General features: G+C 39.8%; 1 protein-coding gene across 2 annotated transcripts in view; it reads left to right on the top strand.

Moving 5' to 3' along the window:
• Nucleotides 1–208: 208 nt before the first annotated feature.
• Nucleotides 209–23829, top strand: part of pik3cb (phosphatidylinositol-4,5-bisphosphate 3-kinase, catalytic subunit beta) — a 47668-nt gene continuing 24047 nt past the window's right edge. The window contains exons 1-2 of one of the 2 annotated variants that reach the window (XM_018684115.2): nt 209–469; nt 11815–11894. The gene's annotated coding sequence lies outside the window, so the exon portion shown is untranslated. Of the gene's footprint in view, nt 470–8238; nt 8368–11814; nt 11895–23829 lie in introns of those variants that run through there. The other variant, XM_018684116.2, reaches the window with a different exon arrangement.

Raw genomic sequence — 23829 nt, 5'->3', positions numbered from 1 at the left:
ATGCTCTTATTCCCATACAGATTCTTAAAATTATTCTAGATACAGGCTTTATTCACCAAATAAAACAATACGAATTCAACGTCAGTTTGGATTTATTTATTTATTTATTTATTTTTTGATTGAGTCACATAGGCTACGATCTCTTCAAAATGGGTTTTTATTTTGAACACGTTGAGCGGAGGTTCTATTTCTCTGTTACCCTCTCACACTTGACAGTGGTCGCGGAGGGAGAACTGGCGGAGGAAAAAGCAGCGGTGGTGGTGGTTCACCTTCTGAAACAAACAGGAAGCAAGACCGCGCTCCTGTCCACCTGCCAGGTCTGTCCTGCCTGCAGAGAGTCCGGCAGTGGGTCCTCTGTCACACAGACATTTTGTCCAAGAAACTACTTTGTCGTGAAGAGACCTTAACTTTCAGCTGTTTGTTCACCCGTTTCATTCTTCAAAGACCTCGCACCGGAGAGCGAATAAAGGTAAGTCCCCACTTATCCTTTTGTGTGATTGATTTTAGTCCCGTACTTTTCACCTGTCGAGTGAGAACGTCACATCAACCGTTCATCCGTTCATCAGTATATCAGTTAAGTGTCGCATTGCATACGCTATCCTTAAAATCATAATCTTTCCTCGGAGAACACAACTTAAACACTTCAGCGGATCCTTAGCGTCCACATTTCAATCTGACATTTAAACAGCAAACTATTTTGTCAGCTTTTATTTACATACAGTGAAAATCTGGAAGAACTGTTTTACCAGTTATCAACATAAAGCTAATCATAGGTTCCTTAAATGGACTCTGGTGGGCGGCGGTAGCGGCCACAGTTTTTAAGATGCAATTTTAAGAATATTAAGTATTACTTCTGGGTATAAATAGAGGCCGAATACATCAGGAGGTCCTTTCGTTTTGTTAAGGATTCAAAAATTTGTTTGGGGAGTCGTTGACTTTAGCCGCTAAGCGAGACAACAACAAACTCATTAGATTTCTAAACTGAGTTTGTTCAGTGCTCCCTACTAACGAGAACGGAATGTAGCGTTCCGGAGTGATTACAGCTCAACCGAGGTGAATCTGATAGGTGCTTTTACTGTAAGTGTATGGTGGCATTTTCGGCTGAGAGAACATGTGCTCGGTTTTCCAGTTTTAGACAACAACGACAGAAGCAGTTTTAGCTATTTCAACTTGTCTCGTCACTGACCCTAATGTCTCAACTTGGACTTCGCTGTAGTTGTCAATCTATAGCAGTCAAATTAGTGTTTAAATTCATGTTAGACTTAGACTTAGACGGACTTTATTGATCCCTTTGGGATGACTCCTTCGGGGGGAAATTATGTAATTATGTTATTATTATTATATTAAATTATGTTATATGTTCTCATTTTACTCCAACATACATTTAAGTAGTTTGCATCATCATTTATTTTGGATTGCAGTTTGATAAACCCCTTGCTAGAGATTCTCCTGATCTTTTTCAGTGACCACTTGTCCCCCTCCCCACTTCAGGAAACACTGGTCTTTAAAACCACAAATAGTCTAAGGGACCACTGGGGCACACTACTTAGACTACTCTAAGCTGTGTCACTGATGACAACTGTGTCTGTTTTATTGTTGAGAAATGGACAGACAGCATAGCCAGATAAAGAGGATGTGAAACGTTGGAGAGTAATTCATGTAGTCAGCTTTTCTATCATGGTCATATTAACCTTTTGGTTTTATTTCATGTAGAAACAGAAGTCAATAGAGGCTCAGTATTTTTGGTAGTGTAGCTCCTCTGTTAGGTTCCTTATGTAGTGGAAGTCAAATTGATTCATAGTAAGCTTTATAAATATAATGTGTAGACTTTGCTTGGGAATAATGTCTGTCCAAATCAGACATGCTAACTTTGAAATTTGTAGATGAGCTTAAAATCAGCAATCTTACATGTGTAAGACATGTAAGGAGCCTGTTTTTAAGTATTTGACAAATAATGAGTAACTTGGCAGTTATGGAACTTATTTACAATTGTCATAATTTGGATTGAGGTTTTGGCATATCTCCTAACTGAGTCATCCTCTTTCTCAGTAAACATATGGGAGTAATGTTAATGTCCTGCAACATTCATACTTATATATCAGGATATTGTGACTGTGACTGATTTTGCATGTGCTTGCATGTTTGTGTTCATAGTCTTCTTACCCATCCGCTCTTCATTCACAGTAAGCTAACAGACAGGAATTAGAGTTTAGTTTGATCTCACTCTGTGTTAGTGGAAGTTGTCAGTAGCACTGGCAACAAAAGGAAGGTGTAAAAAAAATACAGCGTTGTGGGCAGGTGTCTGTGAATGGGCCTCCTCATTTGCAGTTACAGTATGTGATCAGCACCTACCATATAGGTTGAGCATTATGGTGTTGTTTGATGTTAGAGATTTTTCAGCCAGCAGAGATTTTGCTGCACCATTTCTTAGGAGGCTACTATGCATTTAATAACTCTGGCTGTTTTCAGGCTATTGTAGGCAAAGCTGCCAATCAATGAGCAGCACTGCTGTATAGCACAATTGAATTTATGTTGCATTTATACAACTTAATTCTCCAAATTCACCAAAAAGAAGTATTATTCATAAATATTCTAATTTTATTATTTTGTATTACTGTCTTTGTCACTAATGCAGTTAATTAAAAGCATAACAGTCCACACAGACAGTTCCACTGTGCTGCTCCTCACAGTTGATGATTGCTTCAATCTTTGCAGAGATAGAATCTTAGAGACATGCTTCATGTTACAATAGGAGGGAAGAGTTTCCCAAGAGAATTAACCAATATTTGCTTCTACTTTAGTTTTGTGTTGGCATGACACCACCACCTTAGGAAATAGTGCTGGCCAGTTGATGTGTTGATTATGTTATTTCAATCAGGCAGTGGTCCTGGAAGCCCTGTGGTGGGTGGGGTCTGCTGTCAGGCCCTCTCTGAGGTAAAGTTAGAAAACACTGATAAGGCTAACTGACGTCACTCTTCAGACATTAGCCAACAATGCAGCTATTTATTCCAAGCCAGATTTAGTCCCAAAGCTGGCCTCTCCCAAGAAACTGGGTACAAATGAAGAATTCTAAATAAGTGTTCCACAAAAAAGGTTTTGCAACTCTGGTGACGTTTATGTACTGTATAATGGGGATTAAAAAGTTGAACAGTACTGTTTAGTGAGGTCATTTTCTTTGGGAGATATCTTATTTGTTTTGTGGTTCGGGATTGAGTTACCTGAATGACGCCGGGTGTTTGGGGCTGAAGTGGAGAGACACATAGACTTCAGCTGGGGAAAGAGTATGATTCAGGTCTTAATTACCAACAGCATGGTGAAACTCTGAAGTAAAGATAAGAGCAAGGAGCCTTGTGGCTAATACAGCCAGACCTACATTACAAACCAGCAGTGTGTTTGGTGTCAATTATCATAGCAATAATGTAAATTGACTTTTTTCAGTGTGCTCAGTGGCTCCTCAAATCTTGGAGTAAAGCACACCAGAATATCAAGGTGCAATCGCTTATTTCAGCATGGTGAAACCAAACACAGTGTGCAGTCAGCTAGTATTTGGACAGTGATATTTTCATTGTTTTGGCTCTATTCCACCATGTTGGATTTCAAGTGAAACAATGACTGAGATGAAAATGCTGCCTGTCAACTTTAAGGGTGTTCACATCCATACTGGCTGATCAGTGTGGGAAAGCTCCAGCACTGAAGCATTAGATAAAACGCTGTGTTTTTTAGTGTATTTCTTGGAACAACACACTCATACACAGCTCCACTTATTGTTTTAAAAGACACACTTCTGTAACCAGATTTACCTGTGTTGTCACGTATTATTTTCACTATACCCATTATCTTCCTTTTCTCACTCTCTGGCCCTGTGCCTCTCTCCCCTCTCACTCTCTTTCACTCATTCACACTTCCTGCTGTTATACCTTTAAAGTAATCACCCCTCATTACAGTGAAAGACTTGTGTAACATCCTCTCAAAGAGTAGTATGAAAGGGAGATGGTAAATGTCTTTTTTTTCTTTTTCTCTTTTGTGCATGTGAGTGTGTGCAAGCTGACTTTCACAATGTCTGCTAGCTTGCATGCTTACTTTTGTCTCCTTTAAGCCCCAAATTCTCCTCTGCTACCACCATTGGGCAAGAAAAATAGAATGTTCAGTATTCACTCCAGCTAAATGGAAACTGTACCTTACTGCTTATTATAAAACTATACACAGAATGGAAATTGCCATAGCAAGAAATGTGACTGACTGTGAAGAGAGAGTGGCTGTTGGAATTCTCCACTTTGTTGCGCAGCACGCCGGGACCTGCTAAGGAATGCAGGGAAGACAGCAGGAGAGGGATAGAAACATAATGAACACAGAGTGAAATGCCAGAGAAGGTACAGTGAAATATATGAGAGATAAAGTGTAAATTGATTGATATAACAGATTGATATAAAGAAGTCTACACAATATCATGAACTAATAACTCCTTTAATTCATTGTCAGTGATGAAGTTACACACAAATACACATAAACACATAAAATTGTACTATAAAAAAAACAACTTAAATGCACCTGGTAGATGTGGTTACAGATACATTTAACCACATTTACTCTTAAGTGGATCTAGCGCACACCAGCTCAGGGCTTGACAGCATCCTTCTGCTCACCAATGACAAGTAAATCTTGTTGTAACAACATACACTCTTGCTTTCTTAAGTCAGGCGAATTGTGAAGTAAGTTTGAAGAAAGCAGGCTTTGTAATTACCACTGAAACTCCATAGCATCTTCAATCAGTTATGTGTGCATGAAATGAGGGCGCTCTCAGCATGAGACCTGCTGCAGGCTGCTCTGGGTGACACCACCTGTTTTCATACAGTGAGCATACAGTGAACAGAACATGGAGATATCTAGACTATGCACCTAAATTTCATTTCAAAATGAACATTTTCTAGCCATCAGTCATGGTTGAATTAAAATATGGTAACTCCATGTCATACACAGAATGTGCTGACTGTTTATTCTCACAATTTATATTTGCAGCACATTAAATGAGAGTATCTGTTATCACATTTCATATTACTATCTATAACTGGGATGCTGATTATAATATTGATTTTGTCATATGAGACTACATGTTTTCTGGGATTTTGTTCATGAAAACAAAGCTAAAATGTTGTCTGGTCCTAAATCTGATTAAATTTTATATAGAGGGGAAACTAAATGCTGTCTGTGTCATTTAGCTAAATCATACATGTAAGTAGACAAAATCTGATGATGACAAAAACCTGATGACGTCAGGAGTTAGTGACAATGTGTTACAATGGATGCAGATAAAACGTAGAAGAAAAAGACAGAAAATATAGGCATCAGCTTCTTTGACAATTCCCTGTTAAGAGACTAAGTGACATTGGATTGAAAAAGCCCAACAAATTTAGATTTTTTTTAAAGAATCTGGAGTATAATTATGACATTGTATAATGCGTAAAAATAATTGCTAAACAATTTTGTAACAGGTGTAATAGGTAAATTTTTTAACCCAATCTGAGCCAAGATGGAAGATATTTATATATAAGAAGATATTTTAATGATTGATTCATTGTTCAGATTTTTAACATATCGAATAGATAACTTTGGAATGAAGAACTGGGCATCTGTGGTACAGCAGCTGTGGTTGCAGTGGTTGTTAGTCTCCTCACAGGTAGCTTGATGCTGTAACCATGGCAGCCCTAGATGTATAGATAGCGTTGTGTTATGCTGCTTACCCAAGGGGGTTCAGCCTCCGTTCCGTAACCTGAGAGGGCAAAACCTCAGCGTCACATCTTTATGGCAACACTTCCTCCCAGCACAGGTCCCTGTCTGCAACAGCTGATGACACATGCACAGTCTGTCCCACACAAACACACACTGCTGTGGGCACGCGTTGAGCCTTGTGATATCTTAATATGCACACAGCCTCATGGTTAAAACATGGATGTTACATACATACTGAGGTGTGTTCACATGCCTTACCAACATTCCTCCACCCACGCATTCATACATACTTAAAAGTGGTTACAGTTCTGTGCACATAAATATGTTGATGTGTATGTTTATATACTGTACAAGATGACTGAGATGGAACACAGTATAGTAAGCATTTGGAACAGGTCAATTACTTTTTTAAACTTGTCTCTGCAAGACAAATTTTTGTTATGGAAACTTTTGAGAAAATGGGGAGCTGAGGACAGATATCAGTGTGTCCTCACAACAATCTCAACAATGTACAGTATGCACAAAGTTTAGCACCATCTTCTCCCCTTTTCTGGCTCAGAATACCTTTTGAAATATAGACGGTCACATTTATGGTAAACTGAATTAAATAGCAACAGGGTGTCATCTAACTTCCTGCTTTCTCATGATGTCATTGTGTCTTGAAGTCTACAAGTCTGAATGGTGCTAAGAGCTGTCTGTCTCACTTCTGTTTGCCCTTGCTCCTGTAAAAGTATATGACATACAACTGATCTCAGCCAGCCAAATCATTGTGCCTGTCTGTATTGTAATTATGGTGTGACAGGTTTGTCTTGAGTTGCGCCAGCGTGTGCCTGTGTTATGTGTGTTTGTCTTCTGAGTGATCGGCGGTGCTGTACCCCAGTCTGAGATGGACCTTTGCTCAGTCAGGCAGCTGGAAGGTAACTGATTAACAGCATCTGAGAGGAACTTTTGAGAATACACACACAGACGCACTTGCACTCCATCCACCCACCTAAGCCTCACAATAGCAACTGTAAATATAGAATGATGCAAGAAGCAAAATACAGAGAGACAGGATGAAGAAGTGGGTAAAGGTCATGGGTAGAAACTTACTCCACAAATAGATGCACGGACTGAAAGACTTCATATACTTTGTCCACCTCTGGACTTTACTTTGATGACAGTAACACTCATCGGTGCATGTTTCTCATGATCCTCTGTGATGGAGGATTATAAACATCACACTGTGCTAATGAGTGGGTTTGTATTGTTTTTAGAAATGGACGGACAGTACTCTTTTGTTAATGGTGAGGCACTGATGACGCATGGTCAAATGTAATGGCCACACTTGGTTTGGGGAGTGCATGAAATGTGTGCACTGGTGCATTCCTCCTGCATTCCTTTTGCATGTTTTGAGGTCATTAACTAAATCGTCTTTACTGGACTTGATTTCTTCATTCTCCAGAGTTTTACGCTAATTTCTTACTTTTCCAAGCAGCATTTACTCTCTATTGATGCCCATGTGGTATAAAACCAAAGTTACAAAGTGACACTGTATTATTTATGTGTATGCCCTATTGTTATGTCATTGCCAGGTACACTAGGAAAAAAATGGTAATGGTGGTGTTAGGACAGGGAGATTTGGTTATCATGCAATATTTCAGGGCCTGAAAATCCACCTGTTTACAACAGGAACTTTCACTTCCCTCTATGGTCTGAAGGTCGTAATGAGGTTAAGGATATTTATGGGCTTTATGAGTGAAAGCATTTTTCCCCCAATGACACACCCACATGACCTGTGAATGAGAAACAGAGGGCACATTGGCAGAGAATGTGTGTGTGTATGAATGTGGGCTTGTTTTTATATCTTGGTGCAGGCTTTAACCTGGATGCACACTTACCCATGGGGACAAAAACTCCCCATGGATGGAGACTGCTGTTTGTGGGTTAAGATTTAGTTTTACAGTGAGGGTTACAATAAGGTGGAGATGAGCATTAAGGTTAGCTGGGATGATTACGATCACGGGGATTTAGAGTTGGGGGCTAGAGAATGCACTGTGTCAGTGAGTGTCCCCACGGGGATAGTGGAACAAGACTCTGTGCTTGTGTGTGCCCCAAGGTGAGCAAGAGTGAGAGACTTGTCTGCTGATGAGGCCCCCAGTCATTTTAGGATTGTGCATTCCTCTCATTCCTGTAACAGAGGAAGGGTGTAGGTGTGTGTATGTTGTCTGTGGGCATGTGCGTGTGTATGTACAGAGAGATAGAAAGTTATATGTTAGACTATATAATGATAAGATTAACAACAATTTGCGGGGAGGCTCTGAAGATGAGAAAATCTGTTTTCTTTTCTGTTTGCTTGTGTAGTTAGACCTCCAGAACACAGCAGAGCAGAGTGTATGTGCAATAGCCTAATTCCTTTTGCGTAACAACAACACTCGGAGCTAACGTCACTAACCACTACTCTGTGCATTGTGCTGGAAACTGTTTTCCCAGTGTTATTATCCCTCAGAAATATCTTCAGTTTAGTGACTGTCCATGGTCGCTTAAACATATTGGCGCAGCAGTCCTTCCTGGCTGCTCTGAAGTTGGTCTGAAAATATAGCTGACTTAACTTTATTCTGGAAATTCATCACTTACAGCAAAGCTACAACTGAATGAAAAGTAAGTAAACTCATTTACTCAGAAATTGAGCAATACTGGGTTTGTCACAAATTGGCTGGACCATAATGACTCATTAAAGCCTCTAAATTCTTGAACTTTTGCTGGTTTCAGTATATTTCACATAGATTGTATTTTTATAGTTTTCCCAAAGTTTTTATAGTTTTTTTTTTTTTTTTTTGCCTTTATTTTTTAGAGGACAGTGAGAGAGAGACAGGAAACAGGGAGAGAGAGTGGGGGAATGACATGTAGTAAAGGTCCGGCCGGATCGGGAGTCAAACCAGGGTCCACATGGTATGCACCCTAACCATTCAGCTATGAGGGTGCCCCCTCAATTGATTTTTTTTATTTTTTTTATTGCAGGGTTTAAAATAGGACTAGTACTAGGAATGTGATCTTTGTTGTAGTTTACTGTAACTTCAGCTTTTTACTGATAAGAGTTGCATTTATGCTCTTTGTCATTTATAAAACATCATTTATAAAAGCTGTGTCAAGATAATTTCAAAACAAATATGCTTTAAGATGAACTTCTGTAAAGGCCAGTAGATAGAGAAGTTTTTGTATGATGAAAATCAGCAGTGGTACCACCAACTTCAGTATTTTTGTCATATCAGATCAGCTATTTTCATGTGTTTTTTTTCTGGGAAGTTAGAAAAGTATTAAGAATTAATACTTAAATAGAAGAATTCTTGGAATTTTGGATAGTCTCATTCTTGAAAAGCACAAAAGTGATAGTGCTTGAACTTAATGCTTACCCTCTTCAAAATCAGTTCGAGATTTGTAAGAGATGTCACTGTCTTCACAGCTCTGTTTTTTCTGATCTCTGATTAAACAGATTATTTTTGTCATCAGACCAAAAAGCAATCTGAAAAACCCCACTGACGTTACAGTGGAGTTGTTTCCAGAGGGCTGTGGTAAAGCTAACTTTGGAGTTGACCTTCCAGCAAAAAAACGTCATCACTAACCACTATATACTGAACCCTCTGTCTGTCTTGGTCTCTCAGTTTCTCCTAAAATCACTGTAACACACACACTCACACTGGTGTGGATCATGTGATGCTTTGAGCTGAAGCTGGGGAGTTAAACATTGACTGTCTCTGGCCTGTGATATTATCATTGCGCTAAACAGCACACTTCCTGAAACTGGTCATCCCACGTGTGGTTTTAGGCCTAACTGTGTGGAGACAAGCAGAAAATATGTTTTGTAGTCATTTACAATAGAAACCCAGACTCTCACTTTTTCACATCTCACGTTATTTACCGTTGACCCTTGTTTCTATATATAAAACATCTCCAACTCAAATTCACTCACCACAGTTGTTTTTGTGTGCCTCTCTGTCTCACTCCCTGGTAAACAAGATAGAGCATCTTAACCACTGGGGAAAAACAGGAAGCTTTCTGACCTCAGTCGGAGTGTGTGCATTGCGTGTCATCAGTGTGTATGGCTTCACTGTGTGCTTTTGTCCACATATATTTGTTTACCATAACGCCCAGTTCACATCTTGGTTTCCATAGTTGCAGCTCTTTGAACTGTGGGCAGATGGTTCTGATGGAGATGCCTGTGGACTGCCTTGGGCACTTTGTCTACACATACAGAGGTCACGTCCATGGCTTCCTGTTTCATTGATGATTCAAGCTAACACACTGAGTTTTTGCTCTTTTATATTCTGATTTTAGGTTAAAAAAAGAAGACTTTTATTGACTCATAATGACCTACATTTGTTTAAACCTAGTTTAAACCTATAACTACAACCACAACTACATCAAACTCAAATGACACAACAGCAAATTCAGTTTTCACTGACTCTGTCAGTCACAGGTACTTACAAAATGGAAATTAATACCTGACATGAAACATTTGTCTTCACTTCTTGACACTAGTGCTAGTATTTTGTTGTATAAACAATAATTTTGAGATAAAAATATCTAGAATAGTGCTGTTACTGGGGCTGCAGCTAAAGATTATTTTCTTTATCAATTAATCTGCCTATTTATTTTCCAATAAACATTTTTCTATTAAATATAAGAAAATACTGAAAAACGCCTATTCTAATTTCCCAGAGACTTCATTTTACAATCAGTCTCAAAACTATTTCATTTGCAGTCATGTATGATATATATTGTATACATATAACAAAAAGCAATAAATCCTCACATTTAAGATACATAAATCAGGGAAGGTTTGTAATTTTTACTTAAAAATTATGGAAACAATATATTATCAGAATACACGCCTATTAATTTTATGTTGATCATCAAATAGAAAAAACCATCTTCTCATATACTGTATTTTAATCTGGTTAAAGTTAATACATCAACAGTAAATTCTGCCAGCTGCTCATAATACTATGGGTCCTAGATTTCTTAAAAGAGAAAGAGAAGAGAAGAGACTTCCACTTGAATGCAACATTACCAGCAGGGGAATCCTTTTGCCAGTCAAGATTGTATCTCTAAGACTTTTATTTTGGGTGCTAAAAGGATTTAACACCTTGTAGTTGTGACTCAGACTTTCTTCTAGGTGTGAATCATGAGTTTTGGGGGTTTTTTTCACCATGAGTCCTTTCGCTTCCACTCACTCTGAAAAAATTTTATTTACTTGGTTTTTTAGTCACTTGAAGCAATAGTCTGACTTTGCTAAATCATTTTTGAGGATTTATTCTGTTTGCATCATGGATCCACAAATTCATTAAGCACAAAATTCACATAGTTTGGATTCATCACAGCAGCTGTAGCATAGTCTTGTACTCTAAAGCCCAGCCTATGAGACATCTTTAGTGTATTAGCAAGTCTTACATGCAATCTTTTTCCTTGTTAGGACTGATAAATATGGCTAAAAATTGAAAAGATAAATCATACACTGCTGTTTTGCAGTCTTTCATATTATGTCACTCTGATACATCTGCTTGTTGTTTCAGTGTTGACCATGTTATTTTTCAGTGTTTCCAGAGGTCAAAAAAATCCTCTCGGACGAATATTCTTGTACAAGCAATATGCCGTCTCAGTGATTTCTAATATTATCTCCGCCATGACCTTGAGTGAAAGGGAAATGATTAGATATCATAGAAAAAGGAGAAGTAAGAAGTAGGGACGGTGAAAAAGGGGTCAGAGGGGGCATTTTGAGTGCTCTGTACTTTCTGTTGCCTTATCTCAAATGACGGGGCAGCTGGGGCCCCTTTGAGTGTGTGTGGAGATTACATCAGGTGATGCAGACATGCCGACAAACACTCAGTGCACAGTATCTTACTTACAGAGCAAACCACACCTTGTTATGTTTCCATTTTCCATGTTAGATCAATCACTTTACACACACACATGTATTTAATGTCTCCTAAACTTGATCTTTAACCTCACCTCCTTCTTATGCACAATAGGAACACACACTCTTAAAGAAACAGCTCCCAGACATCATTCCCCCTCCCCTAACAGTCAGTTTGTCCTTTCGTCCATCAGATGCAGTGTCCCAGAAGCTATCCAGACACCCCCAGCGAGGAGCAGAGGCACAGGAAATAAGAGACTTTAGGAAACAGCAGGTAAAACCTTTATGTTTGGCTGTGTGTGTGTGGGGGGGGGGGGAGCATGCTGCATCATGTAATTATCTTGACCTACTTTACCTGTGTTATGCTGTGTGTGTCTATGTGTGTCTTTGTGTGTCTGTGTGTGTGTGTGTGTCTGGGAAAGTGGGAGAGAAGGAATGGAGCACTGACTTAGCTGGAATTTGGGAGAGTGGGCCTCATCCTGACAGGCGGGGAATGAATGGAAATCAGCCAGCATGCTTCACTTTCACGTCAGAGATCAGTGTTGCACCATGACAGTACACTGCATCATTTTCAGTGTATAACTAGAGTGTGTGTGTACATGCTTGTGTAGCTATGTGTTTGTAAGTATCTCTTTTGCTTCCTTAATTTTCCCTTGTTGTTTTCTTGGCTTAAGTCAACATTGCAAAGTCTTAGGTGCTTCATCAAGTGTGAGCAGTTGCTACACTTGGCAGTCATTTCCTTGTCACAAGTGTTGTACCTTGTGCTATTTTCAACTAGACTTTCGACTGTGCACTGATTCAAACTCATGCAATTCAATAGCACAACAGGCCTGCTGCAACATCCACCTTTACAGCGCTCATAATAAAGTGGCGACTGAGTGTCTATACAGATGCTTTTTTCGCTCGCTGTGGTAAGTAGTTGCCGTGAGCTGATCAGAAAGCCCTTTTTAGAACAGATGTGGTGATTGGATGAATGGTAATGTAAAATGAACCATTAGATCACTGAACTGTGGCACTCTCAGTACTGCTGACCCAATTTCAACCCTGGTTGTCACCAAGTGCAATGTCTACTGCTTATCAACAGCTTGTTCATTAAAATGTGTCTTTTTCTCCCTCTTTGTATTAATCTGCAACACGTCTTATAATCAATTAATGGTTCATGTTTTAGCAAACTGAATACCTTTGGGCTTTGACTGCTGTTGAACTTTGGGAAACTGTGATGACAGTTTTCCATTATATTCTGACACCTAATAGACCAGGTGATCAGTTATAAAAAAAAAGTAATTAATACATTAATTGATAATGAAAACACCCATTAGTCGAGCCCTAAAACATACATACTCAAGCTCTGTTTTTCAATTTTATTTCCTGCTTCTCTTCACCATGATGGCATGTGTGCCAGGTGTCAGTGCTGGCAGAGTAAACAGTCTTCCTCCTCTCAGATGTTATACTTTATAAATGTGGTGGTACAGGTGCAGCTTTGGCATCTATCAGCATAATAACCACATTTCCTGCTATCAATCACTACTGGTGGCCAATAAGCACCAATAATCAGTACAGATGCCTCCCACCTGCGCTCTCTGCCTCCCCCCTCCCCTTTCACTCCTACTCAAATGTGGAAAAATAGCTTGATCCAATTACTCATGCTATGTTCTGTCTCCGGTGATCTTCCCACAAACGCCGCTATGTAATCACCATAAGCAGAGTGAGTTTCAATGGCACTTCAAGATCATCACATAGGTTCTCATAAGACAAATGAGAAATGTCTGCTTTGCTTTTTCCCCTCTTGAAATGACCTCTCGATGTTGTTCTTGCTTTTAGTATTAACACTAAGCAATGTGCCAAAACTCTTTCACTCGCACAATCCTAGGAAGCCCTGCCCTTGGGTGCATTCTCAGGAGCATGTTTGGGTGGCATTAACTGTATGGCACTGACCTTGCTACCCAAAGTATCACAGAGGTTGTGTGCAACTAAACTAGCCTGTGTTTTCAGCTGGACAGTGCACTGCTACAGTTAACTAATTATAGCTGGAGAGAAAAGAAAGGCACTTTACATGCATATTTCCTGTCTGCAAAAACAACAGATGTATTTAACTATGTGTCTGTGTGGCATTGATTCTTGTGGATAACGCTGGCTTGTGTTTGCTGTATTAATAGTTAAACAGAAAGGGACGCTGTGGCAAGACAGTGTGTGCGGAGTCAAGCAGTGCAGACAGATGGATGGATGTATAAACTGGAGATGTGGACATTACCATGTCATTAACAGCAGCGTGTTCCCAGCAACCCAGTCACCTCTATAGCGAGATGATAGCCGGAGCCAAGAAATAACTCTCATTTCCAGGCGGGTGTGTGTGTGTCATTCAGTGCCAATGTGTGGTCCTTTGTTTATGAGGGAGATAAATGGTGGTTTGGCAAGATGCTGGGAGACGAATACTGAAAAATCAGCAGTGTGTGTGGGAGCCATCCCGCTACATTCACGGCAGATCTGTGTTATTTTTGTTCCTTTCTTTCCACTGTGTCTTGATATAATCAGTGGCTGTATAGCAGTCCTGTGGAGGCTATGTGACTGTGTGTGACAGGCTGGGATTTTCTTTAAATCTATTTTCAAACTTCCCACTTTTGAGGAATCATTGCCAGATGATTGATCAAGAAAAGCTGAAGTCATAATAATATTTTTATACAGTGCTGAAGTGTTGGCAACAATGTTTGATACTATGAAATTAAAGTGGTTGGTTGCAGTTTCACTTACAGTTATTAAAAAAGATACAGTTGTAAGAGAGGTTGATGTTGTCTTCAGTGGAAAAATATTGACCTCAATAGAAAAAAAGTGTCTACAACATATTGACACTCTAATGATAGCTGTTCATTGTTTCCTCTTTGTCAGAGTTTCCAAGGAAAGCTTCCCCTGTCCTTTTCAAAAGAGAAGCTGTTGTGTCAAATGGAACAAAAGCTAATCCTTATGTCACCCTCATAGAGCAGCTGTTAGTGCGTGATCCTGCTCGACATCAAAACAGGAAGAACCATACCCGCCACCTCCACTCAGCCTGCATATCATCTGCTATCACTGGACACTGAGGCAAAGAGGGGAGGGTGTCAGAGGCAGCCCTTACTATAGCAATCAGAACAGATCAGTTCTTGTTTTTATGACGTCAGGTATACTCATAAAAGAGTAAGATTTATTTTTGTAAAGCTCTTCCGAGAAATTGCGTTAATTGTGTTTGATTGTCAAGAGTGAATGAGGCAAAGATGCAGAAATTAGCAGTCTGTGTATGGATATGCTTTCATTGAATTTCTTAATTTCCTGTTTCACAGAATCAGATTGGCAAGACAAAATTTGCCTATGTGTAGGCTTCCTTGTGTCTGTGCTGTGGGTATATCAGAGCTTGTTTTGAATAATGATATGTGGTTGTGGTAAGAGTTTGCATAGCCTTTAGCTTTTCAGTAAAGGTATGGTAAACATCAGCTATGTTTGGGTGCTGAGTCTGTCTCTCTGCTTGCATGTCTGTCAGAGTAGCTGACATGTATTTGCTGTTGTATTGACTTTAATCAGTAGCGCTCAGACAAAAAAAGTAGCTTATTTACATGTGCTCAGGCACTGACCCTGGAGGCCTTGTGTTGCTGTATGGAAGCTACTGAAGGTGTGAGTCAGCCACCTCAAGCTACAGATCTGGCACAACAAAATACAGTAAACCATGTGAGTGGAGTTGTTTATTGTAGGGGGGCACTATGTGACCAGTGCCATGTGACCCCGTTGCCCCCTCCAGCCTCTGTGTTTTTACTGGAACTCAGTGTGTGTGAGGCCAAGCTGATAGGGCTTTGTGTGTGTCTGAGTGAGGGAGAGAAATGCTGTAAGGAGGGGGGGGTTGGTTGTGGGGGTTGATGGGGGCAAGGGCAACACAAGGGCAGTGTTTGTGCAGGGCACGGGACTGTCCTCACTGGCACGCACATACACATACAAATATACACACACACTTGCCAAAAACAGAGGCTTATTGTGGACACCCAGCCCAGTTGGATCCACCCACTACAGTCACACATTGTATCACACTTTGCATTTCCACATCTCTTTCTTTCCTCTATCTCCCTCTCTCTGTTGTTATCTATCACCAATGGATCTGTTTTACTTCTTCTTCTGATGTTATCCTAGCCTCACATTCATACTTTACCTGAAGGATCAGCTCATCTGTGTCTTATTTGCTTACTTTGTTCTTTTTTTTTTAAGGCTGTCAACATCTTTCCATCTATCCTCCACCACAGCCTCTTTGTCCAGTCATCTTGAATCACCCCCCCACCCCCCACCCCGGTCCATCCCCTGTTTTGATTCTCATCTCTGGTGTGAAAAGTCTGACAGTTGAGTCATGGATAGAGATCCATGTTAGTGCCTATGTTTGTCTTTGTGTGTTCTTGTGTACTTCTCCTCACTTAATTTGTGTCTGTGTACTGATTCAGACTGTGGAAAATCACCCTTGCTCATCTGGTTTGCTCCCACACCACCACTCTTTCATCCCCCTCCTCACATGCACAGACAGAGATGGATGTTAATAGGATGAACTCATACTCTATTAATAACAATTAATATGATTATCATATTATATTGCTCTTGAATTATCAACAAGGTGATTACAAGCTCTTAATGCTAATCATTTTATCTGCCTAATGTATCTTGCAATATTTTAATGTGCTGTAATTTTCTCTAAATGTAGGCTAATTGATATCCTTTCTAAGAAATGAAGCATATTACCATGGTCACTAATGCAAGTGTTATTATCACATAAAGACATTCACTCCTCTTTTGCTCCTTCTGTTCCAGGCACTCTCCTCACCTTATGTACTCCTCAAGTAAAAAACATCACAATCCCAGTATGACCTCTTAGAATACTGAGGCATAATTATATACTTTCTTTACTACCAGATACTTTAACTGTTCCCTGGTAGTTTATTGACTGATGACAGTTGATTTATGTGTACTTGTTGTTGCATGTGCAAGTGTTACAATGACAGATGACTCTGCACACAATATGTATGTCAACAAGGAGCTCTGGTGTACAGGCACTTCTTTAACCCTCTGTCAGCATTGTAACCCTCACATCTCATTGTTTGATGTTTGTGTCTAAAAGTCCATAAAGGTGAAATCAGTGAATGAATTTAAGTTGCTGTGTCATTTTAGGGATATATTATCCTTTAATTGAACTGCTTGTTCAGTATATTGTCTAATGTGTAATTAGCTGTTGTTATCCTTAAGTTAATCTGCAATTCCAAATAGCACATGGAGCTTGAAACATCATGTGACAGGAAATCTTGCTGAAACCTGTGTAGACAAACCAGAAAGGCTAGATCTAAGTTCCAGTAATGATGATGATATATGCTGTATGCCATGACATAATTTACAGAGATTAACAGAGATTTCATTTAACGATTCCTTTTATGTTTCTGGTTATAGGAGGTCATTTCTGGCAATTTTGCATATCATTGAGCAGGGATGCTTAATGGCAATATGTGTCATGGGGTTTTAGCATGAATATGCTGAAGGTGATTCACTATATCACAATTGACAAAATTACCATGACATGCAAATATACACTCAGTTTATGAGGTAATGCAGTCTAATACAATAGTCCTGCAATAAATTCTACCTTCATGTCTTAGAGAAGTGTTTTTTTTATGTAGCTTACCATCATTGATGTAAATAGAGTGGATGAAATAATAGGAACATCTGTCAGTATAACACAATACAATTCAACAGCACCAACAACATCTTCCAAAATGACCGTAAAGTTCAGTCAATACCTCCCTAAAACTGTTTCAACAAAAAGTGAGCATCATGAAGGCAGGGCTTAATGCAGGACGGTTGCTTTAGACTGCATTAGTTTTAGCCAGGTGTATGTAATAAAATGGCAGCTACTGTGATAGCAGATTTTATCCATATGACCCACCCCTAGTTGAAATGACTCCGACATTGCTGTGCTGTTTTTACTACACACTCTTGCTCATGCATGACACAGTTCAGTGTGGATGGTGTGTTCTGGGCACGTTCAAACTGATACTGCCTGCTAAGTGGAACTTGTGAAATCATGTTTTCAACATGGGAAGTTTAGTACGTAATATCCCTGGTGTTCAGATGGTTTCACTTCAAGAGAACATAGTTGCTAGGCAAACAAAAGTGGTTAATGATTGTGTTTTGTCCACACCTGGTCTGTGATGTGACTGCAGGTGTTTTCCATCAGTTGTGAGAGGCACAACTACTGCTGTGACATAACTGGAGAGTAACTTTAGGCAGTAGGACAGATATATATACTTTTTTTTTGCAAATAACACAGAAAAATTGGTGTTATACAGTAATGTGGAAAACTACCTCATGATACATAAAAACACAATTATTATCTCTGTGGATTCACCATAGGGTACCCAGTGACACTACAATGTTATCAAATATAATGCCATGAATAGTATTTATTAATTAACATGCATTTAACTGGAAAAAAACTACATTTGGTGTGACAACTCTTTGCTCTTAGAACATCACCATTTCTCCTCTGTGCACTGTAAATTACCAAGATGAAACATGTACACATTTAAAAATGATATAATTTTATCTTTCTAACATCTTTACAATGTGTTTTTATTGGCATTAGTGAGAATTGTTGAATGGATTTTGCATTGCCCTCAGAGCAGTCTGTGGTGTGCATGAAAAGGATCTGCTCCCATTGCTCCCCCACCCCCACCCCTTTCTGTCTCCGTCCATCCCTCCTCCACTCAGCTGATGACCTGGTCCTCCTGATGCATATGCAGAAATAGAAGGCAGGGAGGACACATTAGACCCCTAATGTCATTCAAACTTGATACAGTCACATTGCAGACTTGCACTGTCACAATCTATCTGGCAGGGTGACTCATCATGATGTCACGGATAGAGGTACTTTGATGTGTTAGCGCACAGCTGTCACATGAGATTTTCAGACAAGGCTATTGAAGAAGTATGATGTAACTTTCATTCTATATTGTGTTTTCTTTTCTTGCCTGTGATATAACTATAGGGAGTGGATTGGATATTAGTGTCGTGGTGGATTAACAGCCATGTGACAAATGTCACTGAGATTACAAGTGAATTATAACCTCACTCTAATGCAGTAGGAAGTTTATTCATGCTCAGCACAAAATACCTCATTAAAAACACCATAATGTCATAATCCATTATACAAGATGTTCGTCCATGATGAAGTGATGTTACAGCGATGCTCTGGGAGCTGACCTCCTCTGTCATCTACCTGATGACTGTAAGATTGTTTGGAAGGCTGATTGATTCATCCCACTGCTAGGACATAAGATGACTGACATACTAGGGGGATGTGCAGCAGCAAAGGCTTGAGCCTAGTCAGGAGAACAAAGAGCATTACTGAAGGAACAGGAAAGGTAGTTATGAATGTAGATATAAGGGGAAACAGTAGGCATTCAAAGGTGGAGAGAATCTCTCACAACCTTCTCGGACCCTTGCCAAAAACAACATTCTCTTCAGATGTTAAATCTACCTAGCTAGCAGTGTATACATCAACTGTGCTCAGTATAGTGTGTGTGAGACAGCTCAGACTGAACTCACAACTACAGTCATTTCTGTTATTTTGCTTCAGGTTTTACTTTTGTCCATGTATTTTTTTATGAAATGGATAAGCACTAATATTATTACTCAGGTTGAAGCATTTTCAACTTGTGCACCTCTGCCTAAATTTCTGCTTCACTTCAGTTTAAGTCTGAACAGGCTTTTTTTTATGCTAGCACCCTTAACCTTTTTTCTTCATAATAGACAAATTTTGTTATTACATTATAAGAGCTTACTGTCTTAGAGAAGTGCATACACACGTGCATACTGCACTTGTGTGTGTGCCATGAGTTCTGTTGAACTGTACATTTACATAAACAAACGTTGTGCATGCAAGCTATGCAAAGATATTTTATCTTCCTCTCATCCAACTGATAACGTTATCTTGATTTGACTAGAGCACAGTAAACACCATCAGAAGTAACTCTTCAGAGTAAGAATAGCAACTCAGCCTCTGATTCAGCGTTGATCAGCTTTTTATGAATGACTGGTTGGGACTTTTGCTCCGGTTGTTGTTTGTCACTCACTTCCTGTCTGCTGTCATCGCTTCCTGTCTCAGAAGTAGGCGTTTACCAGTGTGTCACTAGAGGTGGTTAGTGTGACTCTTAGCTGTCTGGATGTGGTTGGTTCACAAACACACCCCAACACATGCCTCCACTCACACACGCTCCTACTCACTTCATTCACATTTCCTTTCGGATACAGTATGTATGGAGATAATTTGTTCTTCAGTGGCTGGGAGAATATTTTACAGGGGATTTGGTTACACAGCGCTTCCTCATCTCTATTTCCGAGCATGATGCTTCTTTGTTTTCTGTAGGAAACAGCACTAAGATGATGATTTGATTTGTAACATCAGATGAAACTGATCCTTGTGGAGGAACTGGGGAGCTGGAGTAATAAATAGTTGTAGGATGCAGCAAAGATCTAAAAATCAAAGCATCAATAGGTGGATTGCATAATGAATGAGACAAAGAAATAGTAGCAGAAGAACGTGAGGCAAAAAATATGATGAGTGGCAGAACGGTTCAGAATTTCTCAAAGTGAATGCAACTTGTTACCTGCAAACATATTCCTACATGCACACATAAACATGTCCAGTCACTGACCCAGCCACAGCATGTCAGAGTTAAAATGACTATTATACCGGAGTGTGTGTTTACTATCTACAGACACCACCTACATCCACTCCTAAGTACAGTAAACGCTAGAACTGCTCAAATGGTGACTCACTTATACACACAATCCAGCCACAGTACACAGACAAACACCCCAGCTGACCGCTTTTCCACACATAAACCAGACAAACACATACTGTTGAGTCTGACAGCTTTTCTGTTAACCTACAGGCCAGTACACATTCATAATCAGCCATATTTTAACATAGTAAGTGCACTGTGCTCCAAGCTACAGGCAATGATGATTCATTTTTACCACTCTGACAGATTACATTGCTCTGTGTAGTTACCTGTGCTAACCTATTTGTTGTGTGTTTAGCAGTCATTCGACTCAGAGAAAAAGTCTGCTGTTGCTGGGATGAGTTTCAGAGTGTGTCCTCGCTTCTTATTATTCCAGTGTTTAGTCTGCAGCACTTAGCTTTGTTGTGTTATAGCTTCATAAGCTCTATGTTTCACTCTGTGCCTTCTGTGGTTAGTGGCTGAAAGTGAAACAAGATACACAGTGGTAGCATTATGATGCCAAAGGAAGTAGATTGATTGTGAATGTTAATATCATGTGATGATGAAATTAGTGCTGCAATTAACCATTTTTCATTACTGATAAATCTGTTGGGTTTTTTAGGTGTTTTGTTTGTTTGTTTTTTCTCAATTAATGTGTTTATCATTCAGTCATAAAACCTGTGAAAACTATGAAAAATACACAAATCAAACTTCCCAGTGCAACGTTCTTAAATTGCATTTTTAGTCCAACCAACAGTCCAAAAGATATCGATTTACGAAGATAGAAAATAGAGAAAAGTAGCAAATTGAAATTTTTGAAGCTGTAACTAGAGTATCTTTAGTGTTTCCACCTGTTGAATGGCTTCTGTCCATCAACTTTTTACATTCTACATGTGAGATGCTTTTAATGTTTGTCTTTATTCAGAGAGATGTGCTGGATGAAGCCACACACCTACACCTCTACACACACACGCTCTGCTTTCCCAGAGGTGGAAATGCTGACTCAGACAGTCTCCGTGTTACCTGTGTATATGTCTCCATACTCCATACACACAGTGGTTGTAGTGGAGAGGTGAAGGGGTCCCAGGTCCTCTTTGTCAACTTTATTTTTAGCACAATGGGGAAGAAAACGTGTCACAGGACTGACTCTTAATCACCAGGCATGGCCTTTTACACACCCACAAACAAACACATGCACACACCATTTATGTTAGCTGTTCTTTTTCAATCAGTCACACACACAGAGAGAGACACATGGACACACACACTCCATTGTAAAGAGTCTCACAGGCCTCTTACTGTCAGACAGAGAGAGCTTTAGAAAGAGAGTGCTGAGTAACACCAGTGTTTAAATAACCATCAATGCATCTGGGCATGAAAGCCTTCACAACATGTCACTGTCATTGGTTCAGAGGAACTACTGCCATTACAAGCAACGATTTGCTTCATCTGTGTTATCTGAGGTATATCTTAGTGGGTTGGTTTCAACACAGTGGTCTGTATGTTGGTAGTTATGTTCTCATTCACCTTTGACAGTCAGTGGGATTTTTTAACCAGTCTGTCTCTCAGCTGTGCTTCTCTTTGATCTACTTTCTCTCCTTTGATTTACCGACACACCCCTTTCTAGTGCATTTGCACATATTTGATCAGACATCAAGATTAAAAGATGTGAGCAATGACAGTTTTATTTTCATCCCAGGCAGCTGCATTTAATTTTGTGAAAGGAAACAAGCAAGGTCACATTTAGACAGTAGTGAATCTCCTGCATAAGGAAAATTAACACAAAATTAAGGTAAATGCATTGAAATTACAGTTGTTTTTAAAACTGTTATATAAATACAAAATCTGCCTCGGTTTGCACAAAAACCAGACAACACACACATAAGTAGGATTGTATCTTTGCACTTTCCAACACAAATGATTATCAAAGCGTGTCAGACATACATACACATTGTTTACTTCTGCTAATGTTGGCTAACTGAATGGATCCCTTCAGGCTCTTCTGTTTGTTGTCACATGAAACTCTCTCCCTGATCTTGCAAACCCACTTGTTCTCTTCTGATCCTTCCACTGAAACCTGACCTCACAGCAGACCTCTGGCTGTCTGCCATCACATCCTCAATAACCCTGCTCACCTGTGTATATACAGTGTGCGTGTGTGTGTGTGTGTATAAGTGTAAGTGAGACAGAGGGAGCGAGAGGATGAGTGTGTCGGCATCACAGCAGGATGAGACACTATTCAAGCTGTCTAGTGCGAAAACACATTCTTGAAGCCTATTATTAATGAGACTTGTGCTCATATGCATAGACGTGCATGCTCATGCGTTTGTTCATCCATCCCTGACCACCCAGTGTTGTCATTGTATCAGACAGACATGCTGGGTGTCATGTTACTTTTCATGTATGTAACTGTGCACCTTTGTGACTCGCCATTGTCTGCCCTTCAACTGCTGATTTGAATGGCTTCTTGTGTTGTTGTGTATTCTCTTGTCGCTGCCTGGAAGTGTGTCTGTGTCAGTGAGTAAAATATTGTCCTGTATATTTGGGCATTATTTCATATCTAAACATTCCTGTGCAGTATGACAATAACGTGTTTAAGTGATTTTGTGTGCACCATCCTTCATCATATTCTGTAACTGCAGATTGTCTTTAAGAGATGTTCAGACAGCAATCTACAGTTTGAACAACATAGAGAAGTGCACAAGATTGTTTTCCATTTGCATGGCTGATAATGTTAAGTGGCTGAGACTGTGGCTCCAAATGCACCACAGATATTGCAGGCGCATGGCATAACAATGGTTCATCTGCTGGTAGCTCAAGCACTTAACTTGGAGGGGAAAGACCATTAGAGGCAATCAGGGCTGTCATTTTTAATGGGCAGATAGAGAAGAAATGGAGATGGACCTGTGGCCTAGTGGAAGAGTTAATGTACTAGTCCACTTGAGGACTAGGTAATGAGAAAAAGGCAGGTGGAAGTGGTGTGACTGTACAGCTGTGGTTGAGGCACAAGCCAAAATGGAACCAGGCTGTGGCTTTTTTTACACCAACAGCTGGGAAGCCACTTACTGTAGATCAGTGGAACTCCCTGCAGTCAACATGCGGCATGCATGTGTTTATGTGTCCTCATGTGTGTTTGATTTTTATCCCTGAATTGTTTGTTTGCAGTGTTTCATTGCATGCACTGACTTTTTTAAGGACCCTGCATTTCTCATTGGCTGACAGAAATTGCCTTTCCCAGCCAGTGTTTTATTTTTTTTTTTCTGAGAAGAGCTGGGTAAGTAAGACAGGAGACTAACTCCCTCCTGCCCTCCTTGATAATTACCTTAGCAGCAGCAGCTCTGTGTTTTTGTGTGTGCATGTATGTGTGTTTAGAGACAACGTGCATGGTGCATATGTATTTGCCTGAACTTTTATGCGTGCATTATTTGTCTTTAAGTG

The sequence above is a fragment of the Lates calcarifer genome, linkage group LG21 (assembly GCF_001640805.2).
Source record: "Lates calcarifer isolate ASB-BC8 linkage group LG21, TLL_Latcal_v3, whole genome shotgun sequence".
NCBI classification, from domain to species: Eukaryota; Metazoa; Chordata; class Actinopteri; family Centropomidae; genus Lates; species Lates calcarifer.
This window is presented reverse-complemented; position numbering and strand designations above follow the sequence as displayed.